The sequence below is a fragment of the Sceloporus occidentalis genome, unplaced genomic scaffold (genome assembly GCF_023333645.1).
Source record: "Sceloporus occidentalis isolate IW3139 unplaced genomic scaffold, rSceOcc1.0.p SCAF_12, whole genome shotgun sequence".
Classification (NCBI taxonomy): domain Eukaryota; kingdom Metazoa; phylum Chordata; class Lepidosauria; order Squamata; family Phrynosomatidae; genus Sceloporus; species Sceloporus occidentalis.
Genome location: NW_028316992.1, coordinates 13,673,986 through 13,696,685, shown reverse-complemented (window position 1 = coordinate 13,696,685; position 22,700 = coordinate 13,673,986).

Sequence of the window (22,700 nt, the reverse complement as noted above, 5' to 3'; positions counted from 1 at the left end):
GGTTATTTTATCATTGTTGTCAAAAAGGTTCATATTATTACTGGACAACCAAATTCCCAAATATTTCACTTTGTTTCCTACCTTACAACCTGCTTTTTGCCTCAGTATCTCTTTTCCTGTTTAGTCAAGTTTTTAGTTATCATCACAGATTTCCCTTTATTGATCTTAAATCCTGAGAGCCTTCCAAACCAATTTAAGTCACTCATGAAATGTTCTATATTGTTTACCGGCTCCTCCAATATTACAACTAAGTCATCTGCATAAGCTCTCACCTTCACTTCTTCCCCCTTTATCTTAAGTCCCTTTATCCTTGGGTTACTGCTAATTTTATTTAACAGAAACTCTAACACAACAATGAACAACGATGGCGATAACGGGCAGCCTTGCCTTGTCCCTCTCAGTATATGAAATTCCTTCCTTAATTCACCATTGATTTTTAAGCAGGCTGTCTGGTTTTTGGATATTTCTGTCACATATTTAACAAAGTTCTCACCGATATCCATTGCGATGATTAATTCTGACATACATTTCCAGCTGATGCTGTCAAAAGCCTTCTCTGCATCAATGAATAGCAAGGCTGCTTTTCTTTCATTGTGGGTATTATAATAATCCAAAGCATTAATTAGGGTCCTAATATTAATTTTTATCTGCCTCCCCGGTAGGAATCCGTTTTGATCTTCTTCTATTTTTACCATCAGGATCTTTTTAAGTCTGTCTGCCGTTATTGACGCTAAAATCTTATAATCGTTATTTATCAATGAAATGGGTCGATACTTGGCCACTAATTGTTCATCTTTACCCTCCTTTAGTATTAGAGATATTATAGTTTTCCCCCATGTTTCTGGTTTTCCTTCTGTCTGCATCAAATTGAAAGTTTCCTTTAAAGGTCCTGTCAATTCCTCTCCAAATAATATTTAGAGCTGAGGCCATCTATACCGGGGGATTTTCCGGTTCTTAATTTTCCTATTGCATTTCCAACTTCTTCAGTCGTAATTTTTGCATTTAAGGATTCTTTTTGTCCAATCTGTATCTTTACTGTATTATGTCCAGCTATTGTTTCTTTTAAATATTTTTCCCATAAAGGGGGCTCAATTTGTTTTTCAAATAAGCGTTCAAAATAGTTAACAAATACATTTTTAATTTTTCCTTCTTTCGTTATAATCTTATCATTTTGCCTAATTTTGGTTATAATTCTTCCCCTCTCTTTCCTCAATCTATTCTCCATTCAGCGACTTATTTTGTTAGCGTTTTCAAATTGATTTTGTTTAAGTTTCTTTAAGTTGTCCACTATCTCCTCTGTTACCTTTTTTTCTATTTTATTAGGAGTTTTATCTCATTTATTATTTTCTTATCCTCCATTGCTTGTTTCAAATTTTCTTCTTTAACTTTAAGTTCATTCCTTATTTTATCTTCTTTTTGTTTCTCTAACCTTTTTATTTCTCTCATCCTCTGGGTTAATAATCCTCTTGCATGTGCTTTACTGGCATCCCATCTTGCTATCTCAGAGGCAAGATTTGGGAGGGAAGGGCTCTTGAGTGCAAGCACCAAGGAGCCATTGCTATCAAGCGGCCAATCTGGCTTGGAGGGGATGCTCCTCTCACTTGAGTATTATTAGGCTCTAATTTAGATTCAGTGTCTCTGTCAGCAGAGTCTTGTCTACTCTTGGTATAGTATTGGGTAATCTTTGTTTGCACAGTTTTTTCTTTGGGAGATTGGGCCAAAAAAGGAGACGCTTCCAGAAGTTTACAATCTCTTCTAGCTGTATCCATTCTGTGACAAAGGAGTACCTAGTATCAGTTAGATATCAAGAGATTTGCAACAGCAACTCAACCAATAGACAATATCCCAACTAGATGCAACATATACAGACTACAACAAATCTATTTATGCCCACATAGACAAAAGATGCAGGTAAGAGTTAAAAAGTTAAAATAAGCAAGCATACGCTATCAACAAATATTCCTGCCCAGGACAGGACTGGACAAAAAGGGGAAGGAGAGAGGGAAAAGGCGCAGGTGCTCCAAGAGATGTGAGAAGGCCTCCTGCCCTTCCTCTTTATCCCTCCTGTTGAAACAGCGGCAGGAGTAGAGGGGCCAGGTCTTTATAGGGCTTTTGCCCACAACGAGGGAAGGAGCCACGGGAGTCTAGGAGTCTCGGAGTGAGGACTGGGCCGAGTGCCACCCCCAGCAGCTCTCCCTCCTCCACCAGCCAAGGGAGCTGCAGCCTCGCTGCTGGCCCTGGAGCTGTTAAAGGGCCTCCTGCTCTTCCTCCTTTTCCTCCTGTCTGGGACCCTGAAAAAGGAAATGAGCAGATGTAGGATGGGGGGCACCTGGCTGAATGAAACTACGTGTGAAAGGGATCTAGGAGTCCAAGTAGACCACGAGTTCAACATGAGTTAACAGTGCGATGTGGCAGCTAACAAGTCCAAGCGATTTTAGGCTGCATCAATAGAAGCATAGTGTCTAGATCAAGTGAAGTAATAATGCCACTCTATTCTGCTTTGGTCAGGCCCCACCTGGAATACTGTGTCCAGTTCTGGGCACCACAATTCAAAAAGGACATTGAGAAACTGGAGCCATGTGTCCAAAAGGAGGGCAACTAAAATGGTGCAGGATTTGGAAACCATGCCCTATCAGCAAAGACTCGGGGAGCTGGGAATGTTTAGCCTGGAGAAGGTTAAGAGGTGATATGATAGCCCTGTTTAAACATTTGAAGGAATGTCACATTGAGAAGGCAGCTAGCTTGTTTTCTGCTGCTCCAGAGATTAGGACCCGGAGCAATAGATGCAAGCTCCAGAAAAAGAGATTCGACCTCATCATTAGGAGGAACTTTCTGGCAGAAAGGGCTGTTTGACAGTGAAACACACTCCCTCAATGGAGAATTATGGAGTGTCCTTCTTTGGAGGCCTTTAAACAGAGTCTGGATTGCCATCTGTCAGGGATGCTTTGATTGAGATTTCCTGCATGGCAGAAGAGGGTTGAACTGAATGGTCCTTGATGTCTCTTCCAACTCTAGGATTCTAGGATTCTATGATTCTGAGATCGCAATTGGAAAGTCTCAATGCCTGAGGTAAGGAGCATCAGCCTGAGGTTACAATGAGTCAGACGCAATCCTTCAGGCAAGGATCATAACCCTGAGGTCACTATGGGCCAGGGTCAATCCTTCAGGTAAGGAACACCTGCCTGAAGACAATAAGCCCATCTTAATCCTTCAGGGAAGGAACATCAGCCCGAACTCACAATGAGTTAGTGTCAATCCTTCAGATAAAGAGCATCAGTCTGAGATTGCAATGGGCCAATCTCATTCGTTCAGGTAAGGAGGACCATCCTGAAGTCACAATGGGACAGTCTCAATCTCTCAGGCAACAAGGATCAGCCTGAGGTCACAATGAGCCATTCCCAGTCTTTCAGGAAAGAAGCATCAGCCTGAAGTCACAGTAGTCCTTTCTCAATCCATCAGGAAAGGAGCATCAGCCTGAAGTCACAGTAGTCCTTTCTCAATCCATCAGGAAAGGAGCATCAGCCTGAAGTCACAGTAGTCCTTTCTCAATCCACCAGGAAAGGAGCATCAGCCTGAAGTCACACTGCGCCAGTCCTAATCTCTCAGGCAATGAGCGTCAGCCTGAGATTGCAATGGGCCAGTATCAGTCCTCCAGGTCTGAAGTGACAATAGTCCCATTTTATTCCTGCAGATAAGGAGTATCAGACTGAGATCACAATGGGCCAGCCTCAATCCCTCAGGTAAAGAGCACGAGCCTGAAGTCATAATAGTCCCATCTCAGTCTTTAAGGCAAGGAACCTCAGGGTGAGATCACAACAGTCCTGTCTCAATCCTTCAGGTAAGGAGCAGCAGACTGAGGTCACAATGGGACAGTCTCAATCTCTCAGGCAAGGGGCATCAGCCTGAAGTTGCAATGTGAGATCTAGAGTCAGTCCTGTGCTCAAAAGATCAAACTCATTTGAAACAAAAGAAGCTTTATTGATGAATCCAGGCAGAAACATCCATTAACACCTTTTTGCAAAGTCTGAGGTCCAACCCCTCCCTAAGCCAGCCCCCAATTCCCAAGCTAAAGCAACACAAGCGGAGGTTGCATAGATACCAAGGTTGTCTATACTTTAAATTAGAGTTAAGATAGTTGGGATTTATGGTGGGTTAAAGTAATATGTTTTAATATGCCCTTTAATAGAAGATACTAGAAAGAGGTAGGGAGATCATGGCTAAAGAATGTGATTGTTTGCTAGGACTGGAATGTGTGGGAATCATCCTTCTAACAGAGGCTTGAGTTTAAAAGACTGGTCTCTGTAAAAGGAGGGGGAACCTAGAGAGTTCTTGGTATTTTTATATTATATTATGTTGCTACGGGTTTATGTTTATTATATTTTCATATGGTATCATATAATCTGGAGATTGATAAGGTTTTATATTATAGATAGCTATATATATAGCCATGCCATAATGTTAATTAAAACTGTTGTGTTGCTGAGCTCTGTGGTCCAACGCCACAGGTGAAGTGGTTGAGATAAGGCACAAGAGAACTACATTGTTTTGGGGAAAACTGCCAGAATCCCGCATTGGAGGACATTGCGCAGAAAAGGGCAGGAAAGGGCTATCCAACTAATTAGCTTTATTGGTAAATGGAGTGGGGTGGATTCATATGGTTATAAAAGTGATATGTTTCTACTGTCATTCATTCCTGACAAAAAAGTCACTTCTATTACATGTATCTTCTTCAATACAAGCTGTTCCTTTTTCAAAGTAATGCCTTTTGTGTTGCAAGAGGGGCTGCAATTAGGAGCCTGACAAATATCTATCTCCCCTTGCATCCATTCCATTCACCCTGCTATTCCAAAAGAGCTGGAGAGCATACCAAACCAACCACAGAACCTTTCCCTGCTCTTATGACTGGCTGGAATCCCAGTCCCTCCAACCATCCCTGGCCCTGATTGGCTGGAATCCCCTTCCCTCCCACCATCCCTGGCCCTGATTGGCTGGAATCCCAGTCCCTTCCACCATCCCTGGCCCTGATTGCCTGGAATCCCAGTCCCTCCCACCATCCCTGGCCCTGATTGGCTGGAATCCCAGTCCCTTCCACCATCCCTGGCCCTGACTGGCTGGAATCCCCATCCTTCCCACCATCCCTGGTCCTGATTGGCTGGTATCCCCATCCCTCCCACCATCCCTGGCCCTGATTGGCTGGAATCCCCAGTCCTTCCACCATCCCTGGCCCTGATTGGCTGGAATCCCCATCCCTCCAACCATCCCTGGACCTGATTGGCTGGAATCCCCATCCCTCCCACCATCCCTGGCCCTGATTGCCTGGAATTCCCATCCCTTCCACCATCCCTGGCCCTGATTGGCTTGAATCCCAGTCCCTTCCACCATCCCTGGGCCTGATTGGCTGGAATCCCAATCCCTCCCTCCATCCCTGGCCCTGATTGGCTGGAATCCCCATCCCTTCCACCATCCCTGGCCCTGATTGGCTGGAATCCCAGTCCCTCCCACCATCCCTGGCCCTGATTGGCTGGAATCCCAGTCCCTTCCACCATCCCTGGCCCTGATTGGCTGGAATCCCAGTCCCTCCCACCATCCCTGGCCCTGATTGGCTGGAATCCCCATCCCTCCCACCATCCCTGGCCCTGATTGGCTGGAATCCCAGTCCCTTCCACCATCCCTGGCCCTGATTGGCTGGAATCCCCATCCCTCCCACCATTCCTGGCTCTGATTGGCTGGAATCCCCATCCCTCCCACCATCCCTGGCTCTGATTGGCTGGAATCCCCATCCCTCCCACCATCCCTGGCTCTGATTGGCTGGAATCCCCATCCCTCCCACCATCCCTGGCCCTGATTGGCTGGAATCCCCATCCCTCCCACCATCCCTGGCCCTGATTGGCTGGAATCCCAGTCCCTCCCACCATCCCTGGCCCTGACTGGCTGGAATCCCCATCCCTCCCACCATCCCTGGCCCTGATTGGCTGGAATCCCCTCCCTCCCACCATCCCTGGCCCTGATTGGCTGTAATCCCCATCCCTCCCACAATCCCTGGCCCTGATTGGCTGGAATCCCAGTCCCTTCCACCATCCCTGGCCCTGACTGGCTGGAATCCCCATCCCTCCCACCATCCCTGGCCCTGATTGGCTGGAATCCCCTCCCTCCCACCATCCCTGGCCCTGATTGTCTGTAATCCCCATCCCTCCCACCATCCCTGGCCCTGATTGGCTGGAATCCCAGTCCCTTCCACCATCCCTGGCCCTGACTGGCTGGAATCCCCATCCCTCCCACCATCCCTGGCCCTGATTGGCTGGAATCCCCTCCCTCCCACCATCCCTGGCCCTGATTGGCTGGAATCCCAGTCCCTCCCACCATCCCTGGCCCTGACTGGCTGGAATCCCCATCCCTCCCACAATCCCTGGCCCTGATTGGCTGGATCCCCTCCCTCCCACCATCCCTGGCCCTGATTGGCTGGAATCCCCATCCCTCCCACAATCCCTGGCCCTGATTGGCTGGAATCCCCTCCCTCCCACCATCCCTGGCCCTGATTGGCTGGAATCCCAGTCCCTTCCACCATCCCTGGCCCTGATTGGCTGGTATCCCCTCCCTCCGACCATCCCTGGCCCTGATTGGCTGTAATCCCCATCCCTCCCACAATCCCTGGCCCTGATTGGCTGGAATCCCCTCCCTCCCACCATCCCTGGCCCTGATTGGCTGGAATCCCCTCCCTCCCACCATCCCTTGCTCTGATTGGCTGTAATCCCCATCCCTCCCACAATCCCTGGCCCTCATTGGCTGGAATCCCCTCCCTTCCACCATCCCTGGCCCTGATTGGCTGGAATCCCCTCCCTCCCACCATCCCTTGCTCTGATTGGCTGGAATCCCCATCCTTCCCACCATCCCTGGCCCTGATTGGCTGGTATCCCCATCCCTCCCACCATCCCTGGCCCTGATTGGCTGGTATCCCCATCCCTCCCACCATCCCTGGCCCTGATTGGCTGGAATCCCCTCCCTCCCACCATCCCTGGCCCTGATTGGCTGGAATCCCCTCCCTCCCACCATCCCTGGCCCTGATTGGCTGGAATCCCCTCCCTCCCACCATCCCTGGCCCTGATTGGCTGGAATCCCCTCCCTCCCACCATCCCTGGCCCTGATTGGCTGGAATCCCCTCCCTCCCACCATCCCTGGCCCTGATTGGCTGGAATCCCCTCCCTCCCACCATCCCTGGCCCTGATTGGCTGGAATCCCAGTCCCTTCCACCATCGCTGGCCATTTTGTGTTCCGGATGCCATTTTGTGTTCTGGCAGCCATTTTGTTCTGCTTGTGACTGTGGGGAATAATGTTCCAGAACCTTCTCTGAGGCCTCAGTTGAACAGAGGCATCTCTTTCTCTCCTGAGGCTCCAGAGTCAGAAGGAGGCCAGGCTCCTTGGGCCAAAAGGAAGGAAGTGTGTCCTTTGTGTGTCTTTTGTGTCTCTTTTCTGTCAGCGTTTTCTTATTACACAGCTCTGCTCCTTCTGGGGAACATGGGTTTTAAAAGGGGTCAGAAACAGGGAGGATAGTTTTAATACAAGCCTTATTCTTCTTCTTCACAAACATTGGGCTTTGGCTTCTAAGAGGAGGCTAGTCCCCCAAACAAGGCCAAAAGTGGCTCCTTTGGGAGGTTTTAAACCTCTCCCCAGTTTTCTTATTAACAGATTTTTATGCATGAAGAAAGTTGACAAACCAGACCATCTCATATTACCAAGAATGAAAGAAACAAATATAGAAACAAACAACAAAAAATAAGGATTAGACAGAAAAGCAAAGTGCTTATTTTTTGAAAATTAAACCATTATTAAGAGGGTAAAACCAGACTTGGGTGCTTGTACCCTTTTACACTTAGAGGAAGGGCCTGAGGAAGAGGAGGAGGAGGAAGGCTCAGAGGAAGAGCCTAAGGAGGAGGAGGAGGAGGACGAGGAGGAGGAAGGCTTAGAGGAAGGGCCTGAGGAGGAGGAGGAGGAGGAAGGCTTAGAGGAAGGGCCTGACGAGGAGCAAGAGGAGGAAAAGGAAGGCTTAGAGGAAGGGCCTGAGGAGGAGGAGGAAGGCTTAGAGGAAGGGCCTGAGGAGGAGCAAGAGGAGGAAAAGGAAGGCTTAGAGGAAGGGCCTGAGGAGGAGGAGGAGGAGGAGGAGGAAGGCTTAGAGGAAGGGCCTGAGGAGGAGGAGGAGGAGGAGGAGGAAGGCTTAGAGGAAGGGCCTGAGGAGGAGGAGGAGGAGGAGGAGGAAGGCTCAGAGGAAGAGCCTAACGAGGAGGAGGAGGAGAAAGGCTTAGAGGAAGGGCCTGAGGAGGAGGAGGAGGAGGAGGAGGAAGGCTTAGAGGAAGGGCCTGAGGAGGAGGAGGAGCAGGAGGAAGGCTTAGAGGAAGGGCCTGAGGAGGAGGAGGAGGAGGAAGGCTTAGAGGAAGAAGGAGAATTAGAAGAAGAAGCAACTTCTTGGCAGAGTACTTTTTGGTTGTTGGTTATTATTATCATTAAATTTTATTTATTTATTTATTTATTTATTTATAAAGTTTTAAAAAGACTTATTTATAAAGATAATCTCAGGGAGTCTCTATATCTTCAGATCAGGAAAACTTTTAGGTGTTGTTAAGGTTTGGAAATGCTGTTTGGGGTCCCTTCTGGCTTTGGGACCCTTTCATCCCCCATTTTGGGTTCCCTGAAGGCCTCCAACTGCCAAGCGCAGAGGCAGAGGCAGCCATTTTGTGTTCCGGCTGCCATTTTGTGTCCTAGGGGCCATTTTGTATTCTGGTGGCCATTTTGTGTTCTGGCAGACATTTTGTTCTGCTTGTGACTGTGGGGAATAATGTTCCAGAACCTTCTCTGAGCCTCAGTTGAACAGAGGCATCTCTTTCTCTCCTGAGGCTCCAGAGTCAGAAGGAGGCCAGGCTCCTTGGGCCAAAAGGAAGGAAGTGTGTCCTTTGTGTGTCTTTTGTGTCTCTTTTCTGAGAGGGTTTTCTTATTACACAGCTCTGCTCCTTCTGGGGAACATGGGTTTTAAAAGGGGTCAGAAACAGGGAGGATAGTTTTAATACAAGCCTTATTCTTCTTCTTCACAAACATAGGGCTTTGGCTTCTAAGAGGAGGCTAGTCCCCCAAACAAGGCCAAAAGTGGCTCCTTTGGGAGGTTTTAAACCTCTCCCCAGTTTTCTTATTAATAGATTTTCAGGCAAGAAGGAAGGAGACAGACCGACCATCTCATATTACCAAGAATGATGTATACAATCATACAAACAAACAACATCAAGAAGAAGAATAAGGATTAGACAGAAAAACTGCTTATATTTTTGAAAAGCAAAACCATTTTTACAGGATAAAAATTCGACTTGGCTGCTTCTATCCTTTTACAACAGACCTAGGTTTTATCTGCATTATAGAAATGATCCGGATCGAAGCCGTTTTAAATCTGCTGGCTCCATCCTATGGAATCCTGGGATTTGTAGTTTGTTGTGGCATGAGAGCTCTCTGGCAGAGAAGGCTAAGTGTCCCAAAGGTAAAAATCCTAGGATTCCATAGCACTGAGCGGTTAAAGTGGTGTCAAAGTGCCTAATTTCTATAGTGCAGATGCAGCCTTCTTTGGAAAGGGGCTGATGCTGGGGAATAGAGGAGGAATGCAGAAGGAAAGGAGGACGGACGGAGGGCCACCTGCAGCTGGACTGGCCTCCCTGAGCGGTCAAGACCTGATCTGGGTTGTGGACGATGGGCACTCTTAATATTAATATTAATATCTTTCATTATTGATTGTAATTAAGGCGGGGATCAGGTTCTTCCTTTCAATAGCATCAGGAAAATGTTTAGGTGTTAAGGTTAGGAAGTCCTGTTTGGGGACTTTTTGTGTTCTCACAGCCATCGGGTGCCATCAGGAAAACCTTTCTTTAGCATCAGAAATCCTGTTTGGGGTCCCTTCTGACTTTGGGGCCTTTTCATTCTCCATTTTGGGCTCCCTGAAGGCCTCAAACTGCCAACTGCCAAGCGCTGAAGCAGAGGCTGCCATTTTGTGCTTCTTATGACTGTGGGGAATAATGTTCCGGAACCTTCTCTGAGGCTTCCTCCATTGAACTGAAAGACTCCTCTTTCTCTCCCTGAGGCTCCAGAGTGAGAGGGAGGCCAGGCTCCTGGGCCAAAAGGAAGGCTGTGTGTCCTTTTGTGCCTCTGGACTTCCATTTTGGGGCGAAGGAAGGAACGAAGGAAGGAAGGGGCCAGTGGGGCCCGAGGAAGGGGAGGCAGGGACTCAGGCCAGTGGGAGGCTGGGCTTTGGGGGCTGGGAGAGAGAGATAGAACAGAGACCCTCCCTTTGGGCCCTAGCTGGGGAGGGTACCACCGGTCCTTGCCTCCCCCTTTGGGAAAGGAGACCCCCTCAGCCCCCTGGACTCATTCCAGGGCTGGGACTCAGAGGAGTTTCCTAGGCATTGCCACCTTCTGCCCTCCATGGCCATTGGCACTGACCTTTTCCCCATTGCCTTCCCTCCCTCAGCCCTGTGGACCTCCTCCTCCTTCGCACTCAGAGCAACCCTTCTCTACGGCTGAGGAGACGGCCTCTGACCCGGGGAAGCTCCGGCAATAAAGGACTGCACGAGAGCCCTTTCTGGGGCTGCAGGAATCAGGGTCTTTGTACTGAAGGTAGTCTTTTATTCCTGGAGCTGAAACAGGACCTTTGTTTAAATGTTTCAGTCCAGGATTGTATAGAAGGGTTGCAGCTGAGAGAGTGAGCCATGCTTTGCAGGCATAAATTCATACTCTCGCAGCATTGGTGTTTATCACACAGAGGGTTTTGCACCTCTGTTCTGACATGACTGCTGGTCCAACGATGCGAATTCACACAATAATGTGATGTATTATCACACCTGGTTCCTTTCTATGGGAGCGTCTTCCATGGCGCTTCCGCAATGCTTCCGCAGTGAATCCAAACTGACTCCTCATTTTGGTGAATTCGGTAAAAAGTGAATTCACAGAATTCACATTCAAGCTCACTTCGATTTCACTCCAAATTGGTCTCGTGTGGAATGCAACTTTTCTTCTGTCCTGGTACACATCCCCCCAAACCTCCAAGGTCCCACATTTCCCATGATGCTGCATTGCAATTTTGCCCTATTTGTTTCCATTGTTCAGAAGGGTACATTTAGATACAGGGACACAGGGACAGCTATATATATATGTGCACAGTCTCAGCCCCTGAAACCATTACTCCCCTCACAGTCTGTTCTGAGGGAGGGAGGGAACTGGGGAGAACCCTCGTTCATTCAGAGGAATGGCTGGAGGGTCTTCTGGGGGGCCCCTTGGGGGGTTATAAGAAGGATGAAAGCCCCTCTTCTTCCCCCAAAGAAAGGCAGGGGTACTGCCAGGCCTCCTCTCCCTTTTTCCTTCCCTGCCCCCTCCTCGGGGGATTCCTTGGGACCCAGGTACTTGAGGGGTTATTATGAGAAAAGAGGGCAGAAAGGACCCTTGGAGAGAGGCATGGCCATGGAGGGGAGGGGGATCCAAAGGTAAAAAGGGCTTTGAGGAGCACCCTCCCTCCTGGAAAGTGGGGCAGAGCGGAGACCTTCCCTTCTGATGCTTCATTTGGGGAAGAGTTTAGTGCCAAATAGAAAGCACAGGATAGAGTTCAGTGGCATTGAAAACATCATTTTCCGGGGAGAGGGGCTCTGGGGGGGGAGCGAAGAGCCAAAATATAGGGCAAAGCCAAGAGGAGGGAGACGGAGGGGCCTCAAAGCTCTGGCAATCCCCTGGAAACCTGGGAACTAGGCTTAGAGGCCACAGGATCCAGATTGGGCACCCCCCTCAAACACTTACCTTTTCCTTCACAACAACCTTGCAGAGGAGGACCAACAGAGAGACCCACAGCCCCAGAAAGATCCCCCCCCCCCCCCCGGTTCTGGGAACATGCTGAAAGGGCCTTGGACCCCCTTGAACAGATGTAACAACAACAACAACAACAATAATAATAATAATAATAATAATTTATATTCTGCCTTTTTTCAAAGGAATCAAAGCGGATTATAGTAATAAAATAACATACAATTTAAGAAATACAATTAAAATTCCAAAAACCCCGACCCTTCTCCCAATTATAAAAACATTAATAAACCCTTAAAAAGCTATTAAACAGCAAGAAAATTTAAAACATCCAAAACACAATACAGCAAAAAAGTTTTTTTGGGCAAGAATTGGATTGTTTTCTGAAGGTGAAAGGGGAGGGCAAGAACGATATACATCAATAAAAATTTCCATAACAGTAACTATGGCAAGGGTCAGGGTCAGGGGGAAGGAGAGGCAAGTCAATAGACCTAATCTAGTCTGGAAAGGCCTGCCGGAAGAGATCTCTCTTAATAACCTTCCTAAAGGCTTCCAAGGTGGAAATAGGACGGATCTCATCCGGAGGTCATTCCAGAGCCTGGGAGCAGCTGATGAGAAGGACCTCTGGGTCACCGCTGAAAGTCTGGTCTTCTTGAGTTGTTGCCGGTTCTTCCCAGAGGACCTGAGTCTGAAGGTGGATGGTATGAAAGGAGGCGCTCCCGCAAGTAGTCAGGACCCAAGCCATGGAGGGCTTTAAAGGTTAAAAGCAACACCTTGTATCTTGCCCAGAAACTAATGGACAGCCAGTCGAGGGATTTAAGAACCAGTGTAATGTGGGCAGTTCTAGAAGTGCCCTTAACCAACCTGGCTGCCATATTCTGTACCAACTGAAGTTTCCAGACTGGGCACACGGGTAACCCCATGTAGAGTGCATTACAGAAGTCGAGCCGAGAGGTGACCAGCGCATATATGTACTACTGTATCGAGGTCTCCCTGCTCCAGGAAGCGGCGGAGTTGGCGTATCAGCCGAAGCTGATAGCAAGTGCTCCTGAGCGTCGCATCCACCTGAGCCGTCAGATGAAGTGATGAATCCAGGAGCACTCCCAAACTGAGGACAGAGTCTTTCTGGGGAAGTTTGAACCCATCCAGAACTGGCTGACATAACTCCATTCCCAGATTAGGGGTCACTATTACAAGTAACTCCATCTTACCTGTATTCAATTGTAGTTTGTTTTCCCTCATTACTGCATTAAGACAGCCATTCAGAGGAGAGACACCATCCTTAGTCATTTCATCCGTCTGAGACATAGAGAAATATATTTGGGTGTCATCAGCATATTGATAACACCTTGCCCCGTGTCTCCGGATGATCTCACCTAACAGCTTCAGGTAAATGTTGAATAGCATTGTGGACAGAATCGCGCCTTGAGGGACGCTTGACTTGAGCTCCCTCTTGGACGAACAAGTGTCTTCAAGCAACACCATCGGGAATCTGCCCGCGATGTAGGACCTGAACCACTGGAAAGCAGTGCCCCCAATTCCCAAGACTTCCAGAAGGATACCGTGGTCAATGATATCGAAGGCCGCTGAGAGGTCCAAGAGCACCAGCAGGGTCACACCTCCCCATTTCAAAGAGCTATGGATGCTCAGATGGAGATCATTGACTGAGGTAACCATGGCAGTCTCAGCTCCATAACCTGCCTTAAATCCGGTTTGAAATGGATCTAGAAAATCTGTTTCTTCCAAGACTGCTTGGAGTTGAATGGTGACTGCCTTCTCGAATACCTTGCTGTAATTCTTTCTGTCCAGGGGGTCAAGGGAAGACTTTTTAGAAGTGGTTTAACTACCTCCTCTTTGAGGCAAGATGGAAGACAGCCTTCCCTCAAAGATGCATTCGTTATGTTTTAGCAGCATCTTGATTATTATTATTATTATTATTAACCTTTATTTATGAAGCGCTGTAAATTTACACAGCACTGTACATGCAGTCTTTTTAGTTAGACGGTTCCCTGCCCTCGGGCTTACAATCTAAAAAGACATGACACAGAAGGAGAAGGGAGTGGTGGAGGGAAAGGGTAAGAGGTCCAGCAGTTCCTCTCTACCTCCAAGGCCTGGACCAAGGCAGATGGACTGGAGGGAGGGCTTGGCTTCATCATGGATGGTTAATCATTTTCCAGGGAAAATACATACTCTCAAGTAGGCCGTTCAGGTATCTCCCCCCTGAACGGCCAGCCAAGACAGGCAAGGATCGAGAGAGCAAGTCATCTTTTTCATACTCCCAAGGAGCTTGCCCACATCCTCTGTACTAACTGACTCAAACTGATCCAGAATAACAGTATAGGCGGAGGTGCAGGATACTTCTCCTGTCGCCTCTGTCCTAAGGCTGGCATCCAAATCGGCTATTATGTGGAAATTTTGTCTGCGAAGTAGTTATTAAAAGGATCATAGCAGGCTTTTTAGGTTCTAAAAAAGAGTTCAGGGTGGGGGGCATTTGAGTCAAGTCCCTTACCACCCTGAATAGCTTTGCAGGACAAGACTTTGCAGACGCAATAGATGCAGAGTAGAAGGACTTCTTAGATGCATCTATTGCCACTCCATAGGAGTTAAGAAAAACCCTTATCAGGTATGAGTCGATATTTCTGCCAGTGGCACTCTAGCCGTTGTCCAGCCCCCTTCATTATTCTGAGATCTTGAGTATACCACGAATTGCGATTTGAAGCAGATTGGAAAGGGCCCTTGGGAGCGATAGTTATAGCTCTGGTAAGACCGTTGTTCCAAGTATTGACCAGAGCTTCAACAGAATCGCCAGCATTACCAGCCATCAAACCCTCTAAGGCCTCTGGGAACCTAGTGGGTTCCATCAACCTTTGAGGGCGGACCATTTTAATAGGTCCTCCACCCCCGACAGGGGGAATAGTGGCCTTCAGCCTGACCTTGACCAGGAAATGATCCATGGTCCATGACAATGCGGAGATATTGACTACCTCCACCCACGGATCTGCCTGTTCCATACAGACGAGCACATCGAGAGTATGACCTGCACAGTGCGTGGGCTCAGAGACTATCTGGGAAAGGCCCATGTTTGTCATGCTGACCATGGACTCCTGAGCTGCACCAGATACGTTTGCTAAACCGGCCTCGATAAACATGTTGATAAAGATGTTGAATAGCACTGGGCCCAGGACAGAGCCCCACTGGACATCCTACTGGTCACTTCTCTCCAGGATGAAAAGGAGCCATTGTTTCCCCCCCCCAAGTTATTCCACATAACATAATAAATAATAATAATAAAAGTTTTATTTATATACCGCCCTTCTACAAATCAGGGCGGTGCACAACAAGGTTAACAATACAACAAACTCCAACAGTACAATATACAGTTACAATATACAAAACCATATCATAATAAAACCTAGACATATTAAAAAGCATTACATCCTCATGCCCATCTAATACTGGCAGAAGAAAGGGGGGGGGGAGGCGAGTACACATTCTGGGGGGGAAATATTCAGAGGTAAGCTTGCTCAAATAAATAGGTTTTCAACCCCTTCTTAAATTGAGGTAGGGAGGTGGCTGCGCGGAGCTCTATGGGCAGCGAGTTCCAGAGGCTGGGGGCCGAGGTCGTGAAGGCCCTCCTAGAAGTAGAGACTAACCTGGCCTCCGGAACTCTTAGAAGTTGCTGCCCAGATGATCTGAGGGTGCGGGGCGGATTATATGGGGAGAGGCGGTCCATCAGATACCCTGGGCCCAAGCCATTTAGGGCTTTATAGGTAACGACCAACACCTTGTATTGTGCCCGGAAGCAAATAGGCAGCCAGTGCAGCTCTTTAAGCACTGGAGTTATGTGACTGGCCCTAGATGTATTAGTGACCAGTCGGGCTGCCATATTCTGCACTAATTGCAGCTTCCGGGTATGACACAAGGGTTGCCCCATGTAGAGCGCATTGCAGAAATCCAAACGAGAGGTTACCAGAGCATGTACAACAGTTTCTAGGTCCCTCCGGCCCAGGTAGGGACGCAGCTGTCGTATCCGCCGAAGCTGATAACAGGTGCTCCTTACTGTCGCATCCACTTGAGATGTAAGGTGGAGCGACGAGTCAAGGAGCACCCCCAAACTGCGTACCGAGTCCTTCACAGGGAGCGTGACCCCGTTCAGGACAAGTGGAATTACAGCCATCCCTGGACTGGGAGAACCGATCACAAGTACTTCCGTTTTCTCTGGATTCAGGCTGAGTCTGTTTTCCCTCATCCAGCCCATTACCGACTCCAGACAAGCCACGAGAGGAGAGATGCCATCCCCGGTCACTGCATCAGTCGGAGGCATAGAGAAAACTATTTGGGTGTCATCAGCGTACTGATAACCCCGCACCCCATGTCTTCGGATGATCTCTCCCAGCGGTTTCATGTAAATGTTAAATAGCATGGGGGACAAGATGGCTCCTTGAGGGACCCCGGATGTAAGGGCCCTCTTATCAGAGCACATGTCCCCCAGCTGCACCATCTGGAACCTCCCAGAAAGGTAGGAACGGAACCACTGGAGCGCAGTGCCCCCGATACCCACCTCCACCAGGCGCTCCAGAAGGATACCATGGTCTATGGTATCGAAAGCCGCTGAGATGTCTAAGAGCACCAACAGGGACACGCTACCCCTGTCCATGCCCAGACGGAGATCATCGACCAAGGCGACCATGGCAGTCTCAACCCCGTAGCCCGCCCGAAAGCCGGTTTGAAATGGGTCTAGATAATCCGTTTCATCCAGGATCGATTGAAGCTGGAGAGCAACCGCCCTCTCGATCACCTTCCCCAAAAATGGCAATAGCGAGACTGGCCGATAATTGTTATGCAACAGGGGGTCAAGGGAGGGCTTTTTTAACAAAGGTTTTACTATGGCCAATTTCAGATTAGATGGAAATTGCCCATCCCTCAAAGATGTATTAATGATCCGGTGTAACAATGAGGTTACGACCGGGCCCCCCTGTGCCGCTAGCCATGAGGGGCAGGGATCGAGGGAGCATGTTGTCTTCCTAACACTTCGAAGGATCCTGTCCACATCCTCGGTACTAACAGACTCAAACTGATCCAGTCTAATTAAGTCCACGGAAGCTCTGGATACCTCTACTCTAGGTTCTGCTCTAATGCTGGCTTCAAGACCTTCGCTTATCCGAGAGGTTTTATCCGCGAAGAAGTTGTTAAATTGGTCACAGCAGGCCTTAGAAGGTTCAGGGATCTGGTTCGGGGCAGAAGGGAGCTGAGTTAGCTCCCTAACTACCCTGAACAACTCTGCTGGACGCGACTCCGCGGACGCGATGCAGCACCATAGAACAAGTTCTTAGCTGCTCGTATCGCCTCTCCGTAGTCCTCCAAAAGGTGGTCTAGGAGAGCCTTGTCGGCTAAGCGTAGGTGTTTCCGCCAGCGGTGCTCTAGCCGTCGCAGAACCCGCTTCCTCGCCCGGAGATCTTCCGTATACCAGGGCTTACGTTTGGAAGCAGGCCTGAGAGGGCACTTGGGAGCGATCCTGTGTATAGCCCTAGAGAGACCGGTATCCCAGATACCAGTCAGGGCATCAACAGAGTCGCCGTCACTTCCAACCATGTGTCCCTCTAAGGCTTCTTGGAACCTTATGGGTTCCATCAGCATATTACATAACATAGTATTTCTACAATACTAGGACATTTACAATACATACCATCCCTACATATCCCTCCACCCCCCACCCGACATTTAACATACATGTCCCTCCGACACTTAATAAAATACACTTAACATAAACTGCACTTCCAGCTACTTGCAGCTTTATACATCGTTATATTTGGAGTTTCCCCTTATTTTGTTTTATCTTTCCTGATCATGTCTTCTTCACTCCTTCTTGGGAAATACCCTCTCATTCATTCTTTCACTTTTTACTATCCCACAAAGCTCAGGAAGGGCGCTATTTCCCCTTTTACCTTCTTTATAGCCTACAAATGGCATTCCTCCTGAAATGTTCTTATTTTTCACTTTTCGACATTGTCTTAACACCTGCTACTATTTCTAACTAAAGTTCTTTCTATTTCGGTTTTTATACACATAAGCATTGTATTTACACAAACATGACGTTTCCCCATTGATTTCTTAAGCGTTCGTAAAAGACATGCCACTCTTTCCCCACCTCTTCTTCTGTCTTACCTTTTGTCCAAGATGCCCGTTTGTCCACTTCCGCCACCTCCAAGACTTTCATCAACCATTGCTCTACAGAGGGAATTGCTTTTCGTTTCCAGTATCTTGCAGAGGTTATTCTGGCACATGTAAATAAGGAAAACAACACTTTCCCGCAAGTTTTGCTTAGTTCATCACTTATCATACCTGGGAGAAATGTTTCTGGATTGAAAGTTATTGGGATCTTTAATTCTATAGTTATTGCTTTATATATTTTAATCCAGTATTGTTTGGCTGTTTTACAAGTCCACCAGATGTGAAAGAAAGAGCCTACTTCTATATTGCATTTCCAACAGAGTGGGTTGCTTTTTTTATTCTTACACATACAGTCAGCCCTTCTTATACACGGATTTTTATACACGGATTCAAGCATACACAGTTTGAAAATGTTTTTAAAAAGTATAAATTTCACATATTAAACCTTGATTTTCCATTTTTTATAAGGGACACGGTTTTTCTATGTCATTATATTTAATAGGACTTGAGCATCCACGGATTTTGTTATCCACGGGGGAACTTGGGACCAAACCCCAGCGTATAACAAGGGCCCACTGTATATGCGATGATCTTTTGTGGAGACAGGTGCCACCTATATAACATTTTAGAGGTGTTTTCTCTTAATTCTGGATTAATCGTGAACTTAGTTCCCTTGCAAACTTTCCCCCATTTAATATAGTCAATACTGTGTCCCACGTTCTGTGCCCATTTAATCATGCTTTCTCTGATTATCTCTTCTTCAGTATCCCACTCTAGTAGCCTTTTGTAGTTTCTAGTTATCACCTTTCTCTCGCCCTTTTCTACTCTTTCTTCCCACTTGGGTTTCTTATTATTAATTCCAGTGAGTCTTTCATCCGTTTTCCATCTCTCTCTCAACTGTCTATATAAATACCAGTGGCAATTGATTCCCACTGCCTTCAACTCTTCTTGGGATTTTAGCTCTTTCTTTCACCAAATCTGAATATTTGATCCATTTAGTCCTGGGTATTCTTTCCTTGCTCAAGAAAGCTTCGTGGGGCGAGCAAGCTAGTAGTAACTGTTGAGAAATTCTTGGTCTTAGTTTTTCCCATGGAAAAACACTGAGTTTAGGGGAAAATTAAGCTAAAAAAACTATAATTTTATTTAGAACAATATGTTAAATACTAAAATAAGGGCTAAAACCTGCTGTGAGGCTTATTCTGGCTTGTAAGCCACACTTACAAGCCAAACTATTTTGGGAATTAAAGTTTTGTATTATTTTGGGAATTGCAGTTTCCAAGCCCAGTTTTGCCTATTAACTCACTAAGTGTGGCTTACAAGCCAGAATAAGCCTCACAGCAGGTTTTAGCCCTTATTTTAGTATTTAACATATTGTTCTAAATAAAATTATAGTTTTTTTAGCTTAATTTTCCCCTAAACTCAGTGTTTTTCCATTTGCTTCTTCGTTTAGGGTATCACCTCCCAGCTTCTTCTTCTTAGTTTTTCCCAGACATACAGCATAGCCTTTCTTAATATGTGGTTTTTGCACTCTTTGTGTACTTTACACTTACTATAAAACAAATACCCACGTAGGCCGAATCTTAAGTTATCCCCTTCTAATACTATGAACTTGTCATCTTCCAGTAATAACCATTTCTCAATCCATACCAACACTGCAGCATAATAATGCAAAGTTAAGTTTGGTAAACCTAATCCACCGCGAGCTTTATCAGCATACACCATTTTTGCTTTTATTCTAGCTTTCTTCTTTTCCCACACAAAACTCAGGGTTTCTTTTTGCCACATGTTTAGAGGTTTAAAAGAGTGCAATATCGGTATTGTTTGGAATAAGAATAACATCTTAGGCAATATGTTCATTTCTATCACTGAAACTCTGCCCAATATAGAAGCCTTAAACTCCCCCACCTCTCTACGTCTTTCTTGATTTCTCTCCACACTGTTTCATAGTTATTGTGATAAAGGTCTACATTTTTACTAGTAATCCATATTCCTAGGTATTTAGTTTTCTTTTTTCACCGTAAATCCACTTATCTCTTCTCCTCTTTTCTATCCAGATTCTTCGTCACCATAGCTGCCTTATCTTTGTTTACTTTTAGGCCTGAGACCTTTTCGAAGTCCGTTAGCATTTCTATTAGTTTTTCTATACTTTCTGTAGGGTTTTCCAATATGTAGACAATATCATCCGCCAATATACGCATTTTATATCCGTGATTCCTAACTTTCATACCTCCTATTTGTTTTTCTTCTCTAATTCTGTTATTTTTTTATTTTTAAATTTTATTGAGTTAAAAAGAATAATACATACTAATGCATACACATACAAAAACATATAATACACTACACATAAAACATAAAAAAACATAAAATAACATACAAATAACATAACATACAAGCATCTAAATCGATTCTCTCCTCTCTCTCTCCTTCCATCCTATCCACTCTACCTTTAGACATCTACTTACAGGTAACATGACATCTAACATACAAGTTGACTTCCTAACTACCAGACATATTCTTGTTGGCCATATTTGTCTATCAATTGTTCAGTGTTCAACTTTGATTATCCTTTTCAAAAAAGAAAAAGAAAAGACTTGACTAATGACAAAAAAGAAGACCCTACTTTCCGCCTTACCACTGCCGAGAAGATGTTGAGAGTGAACTGCTCGTTCGAGCTATAGTGGTTTTACATCAGACCTATAGTAACTTCCTTACCCCACTCATTTCCAAAAAATGTTGTCACTTTCTTCCAGTATTCTAGATGTTTATCTTTACACATATTGTTTGACTTTAGTATTATAATGTCTATCCCCATCACTTCATATACTTTCAATAGCCACTCATCGCACGATGGTCTTTCCTCACTCTTCCATTTGTGTGCATAGCAAATTCTTGCTAATGAAACCATATGAAAAATTGCCCTCTCATCTTCTTTTCTGGTTCCTTCATCCAACATCCCTAATAAATACAGTTCCGGCTTGGGCACTAAATCTGTTCCCATTATCTGATTAATCGATTTATTAACCATCTTCCAAAATTGTTTTGCTTTACTACACTCCCACCATGCATGAAAGAAGGTTCCCTTTTTCTTTCTGCGTTTCCAGCATTTATCTTTTTTGGTTTTATAAATTTTGGCCATCTTGTAGGGTGAAAGATACCAGAAATACATCATTTTAAAGAAATTGTCTCTAATATTTTGTGAAATAGTTAGGGTTTTTTTGGTCTTTCCACACCTTTTCCCATTGATTTAGCATAATTGGGTGACCTATGCATGTAGCCCATTTTACCATCTGACTTTTAACTGTCTCTTCTTCCATTTCCAAGGATAGCAATATTGCATATACTTTCCCAATTAATTTGGCATTATCTAAATACAAAATTTTGCTCAATTCGATTTTTTTGACATCCAATTCGAACCCGATTGTCTTTTTGTCCATTTTAAATCTCTCATAAATTTGCCTATATGTGAACCAGTTAATATTTGTTTCCTCAATTAGTTCTTCTCTTGTTTTCATTCTTACCTCTTCTCTTGTTTTTACCCACAGGTCTTCATCTCTTAGCCATCCAATCCCCTCGCTCGACTCTTTGCTACAGATGGCCTCGTGTGAAGAGACCCAGCCGCAAATCCTAGGTAAGGTATGTCTTTTATGTTTGTTCCACGTTTCAAAGAGGGGTTTTCTAATGGCATGGTTTGTAAATGATTTGCTAAGTGAACTGTTTCCATAAACCAGATAGCAATGCCATCCCACATTAAGATCATCTCCCTCCAATTCCAACAACGTTTTGTTTGACAATGTCATCCATTCTCTTACCCAAACTAAACTACATGCTTCATCATAAAGTTGCAGAGAGGGTAATCCCAGACCACCTTTTTCTCTGTTGTCTTGTAGATTCTTAAGTTTGATTCTTGGCTTTTTCCCTCTCCAGATAAAATCAGAGATGTCTTTATTCCAATGTTTGAAGATTTTTCTTGTCATAATGATAGGGAGTGTTTGGAAAAGGTATAACATTCTTGGTAAGATATTCATTTTAATCGCTGCTGTCCTACCCAATAGAGAGATGTTTAATTTGTTCCATCTTATCAAATCTTTTTTTATCTCTTTCCAGATTTTTGTATAGTTGTTTTCAAACAGTTCTTTTGATTTCTTGGTAATATTTAGTCCTAAATATTTAACTTTGTTTGTCACCTTAATTTTTGTTAAATTACCCAACAATGATTCCTCTTCTTTGCCAATATTTTTTGTCAGTATATTTGATTTGTCTTTGTTTATTACACATCCTGATACTTTGCCGAATTCATCGATAATTTCCATCACTTTTACTGCATTGTTTATCGGGTCATCAATAACAATAACAACATCGTCTGCAAATGCTCTGATTTTGATTTTTGAACTTCTTAATTTAACTCCCTGGATATCTGATTTTTCTCCGATTCTTTTAATTAATAGTTCGATTACCAGCAGAAACAACAGGGGGGAAAGAGGACAGCCCTGGCGTGTTCCTCTTTGGATTTGAATTACTTTTGTTTTTTCTCTATTAACCCTAACTTGTGCAAGTTGTTTGCTATAGATTTTTGATAGCCAATTTAAAAAATTTGAGCCTATGTCTATTCTTTTTAACAATGTCAGTAAAAAATTCCAATTGACCGAATCGAAAGCTTTTTCGAAATCAATAAAGAGTAAACCCATCTTTTTTCCGTTATGTTTCTCATAATATTC